Source organism: Podarcis raffonei, chromosome 1 (assembly GCF_027172205.1).
Source record: "Podarcis raffonei isolate rPodRaf1 chromosome 1, rPodRaf1.pri, whole genome shotgun sequence".
NCBI classification, from domain to species: Eukaryota; Metazoa; Chordata; class Lepidosauria; order Squamata; family Lacertidae; genus Podarcis; species Podarcis raffonei.
The window spans coordinates 90,009,385-90,012,475 of record NC_070602.1 but is presented as its reverse complement, the minus strand read 5'-3'; positions in this window follow the sequence as shown (position 1 = coordinate 90,012,475).

The window sequence follows — 3,091 nt, the reverse complement described above, 5'->3', positions numbered from 1 at the left end:
GATTGGGCCGCATCTGGCCCGCGGGCCTTAGGTTGCCTACCCCTGATCTGGAGAAACTTTTCCTCCGATCAGTTTTTAAGATATGTAATACCTATGGCCAGCCACGTTATTTTAGAACCCCAGGAAGATAATTCCACAAATACCCTGGTTGCTCCCTAGCAGTAAAACTACAATAATAGTAAATGAAACAATTACCAATCTGTTATCCTTTCACAGCACCCATGATAGGGCCAGCCCTTCTTTGAGCTACACTGTATGTGGATTATATGTACTTATCACATTTGGGGCTTGCAACAAAATGTTGCAGTGAATAGTGCTCCTGTTTAGGGCTGCAGTCAACCAGTCACAGGATCATAGAGTTGGAAGGAACCATGAGGGTCATCTAGTCCAGCTCCCTAAAATGCAGGAATCTTTTTGCTCAACATGATGCTTGAACCCATGAGGCCGAGATTAAAAGTCTCTTGCTCTACTGACTGCACTATGTGGGTATCTTATCATCTTCCAGGATATTCAGAGTTATATTTATGGGAGGGCAAACAGGGCACTTGCCTGTGATGGGAAATTTGAGGCAGCGGGGCCTCTGTTGACAGGGTTTGTTAGGTGAATCCCATCCACTTTGAGGAGGCACCGGGTGTAAAATAGTAAGACTGCAGACTCCTCCTAAGTTTAGCAGCTTCTCATTTTCTATAATGCAGAGTCAAGCACGCACATCTGGTCAGCCTTTGACAACAATTTCATTTGCAAAACCAAGTGTTTCACATGCAGAAATTGTGATGAAATAAAAACGAAAGGTGGGCAGGGGCTAGGTATGGTTAAAACTGTGATTACACATAAAACCAAGTGATTGTTACAGAACTACCACCTGTTTTCAAACTCTTAAGGTTATAATAACCTTTCCAGATATCATGTTCAGTATTATTCATCACATGTGGTAAGAATTCACCCTTTTTGGTGCTGTGTCTCAAGGATTACATCAGGCATATGATTTATCCACAGGGGGTCACTAGAGAACAATAAAATCTCAGCCAAGCGTAGCTAACTCTAGCCTGATGATTCTTTCAGCATTCTGAAAAATATGCTGATACTAGCTGTGCGCTGCCTGCAGACTGGCAGGGAGATCACTTCATCCTTGTTGTCAAGCTGCATGGAAGACACGCCTTGCCCATCAGCTGAGAAAGTTTAAATTCTCTCATCCCCTCTCTTTGTCCCACCTTTCATTTATATTTGCATTCACTTTCAAAGGGCACTTTCAGACCGCTGTTATTTTTTGTGAGGGCGATGTTAATCACATGCGGGCAAATGCAAGTTGAACAATTATAGATGACAGAGAGGTGACATGGGGACTTCCGAAAAGAGCTGTCTCTGAGCTTTAACTAGTTGATAAATAACCGTTGTTGTTTCCTGCTAACTAACATGTTGGTGTTGTAACCTTAGATCAAGTGACAAAGGTATTGAGTTGCAAAATGGCCATCTTGAAAGGGTGGTGGCTGTTAGTCTTTCTTTGAGCGCCACAGGGAACAAAGTGAAGTAAATGGTTCTCCAACAGCTGCATAGCCTAAGGCTAATGGAGGCTGGAATGCAGGTTCTGAAAGAGAGACACAGTTTAGATTTTTGGAATTATCTTTTATTTCTAAGATACTGAGCCTGTGTTAGACAGCAGAAGCACTGCATGGGTGTTTTGAATGTATCTTTGATGTTTCTGTTACATTTTAATAGAAAGCTCTGCAAGTAAAACAGAATATTTTTTATAGGTCTGGATAATGCTTTATATCCAAAAGAAGTCAGTTCTTATGCATCCAGTCACTTCATGCTGTGCAATATTAACATCTGCAATAGAATCATGGGGGAACAGAAGCATGTGTGCACATAAAAGTGACAAAATGTCCAATGATGTACGCTGTTGCGCCACATCACATCCACTAGTGTGAATGAATCTTCATGTGACACGGTGGTCAAAAAGCCACAGTTTCATAATGCAACAGGTACTGCACTGTGAAAGGAACATTAGAAAACAGGACAGAACCACTAGCATTATAATCTGGGGAAGCAATGCAATTAACTCCATGTCTGAACACAACCGTCATCTAACCTCTACACAAAATATCAGAATGTGTGCTTTTTAAAGCGCCAACATTGTCAAATAAGGATGAATGCTCAACAAACAGGTTATCTGGAAATGCTCGGAGAAGTGAGGCTGCTTGTGGCGCTGTGAATGGTGTTGAATATTGCATCAATAGTCTCCTCCAACCTCCTGCAGCCATTCAGGTTCTCTAAAGAGCTTCTAAAGAAGCATCCCTGAACAATGTAGAATGGGGTGCCAGAGACTGCAGGGAGAAGGAAGCTATGAGAGTGTTTCCTTCCATGAACTACCTTAAGCTAACTTATCTTAGGGTTCAAGGCCATGGAAAGCAAAGCACCGAGAATAAAGTAAGAGACAATGAATGTTGAGAGCGTAAGAACAAAACAAATGACTAGACGAAATATGCAAGGCCCATCTCATCAGGGCTTTCAGGGAATGGAGATATTTTTCAAATATGTTTTGTCCCATATCTATAACCAAAACTCTGAAGGAGTTTGTACAAGATGATTCAGTTGCTCAATGAAAATACATTGTGGTTAAACTACCATTACCCATGTGACCATTCTGCCATCTAGCTTCCAAAGACATGAACAGGAAGCAATGGAGTGGTTCTTTTGAAAGCACTGCTCATTTAGTTAGAATCTAAACATGCACCTAGTTTCCTGCTGGAGATTAGTGGTCCTAACTTCTTCTTCTTTTAATTGACCTATCAGCCCAGTTACAAGCAGTGTTGAGGACAAAGTATTTCAACTACAGTCACACATGTAAATACACTCATGTACCCTCAAATAGGATCTCTCAAATTTTGTACCAGTCCATTGCCTCTTATCACAGCCATTTGCAAGATTATCAGTACTTACAGCCAACTATACAACTATTCAGGCACAGAGACTGCAAACCAATGTGCAAGACCAGGATGCGGGTTCTTAACCCTTTTAGCTCATGAAATTGCTCTGCAGAAAGAGGAAGATTTACCCTTGTGGGCAAAGAGCACTGAGAAGAGGGAAAGAT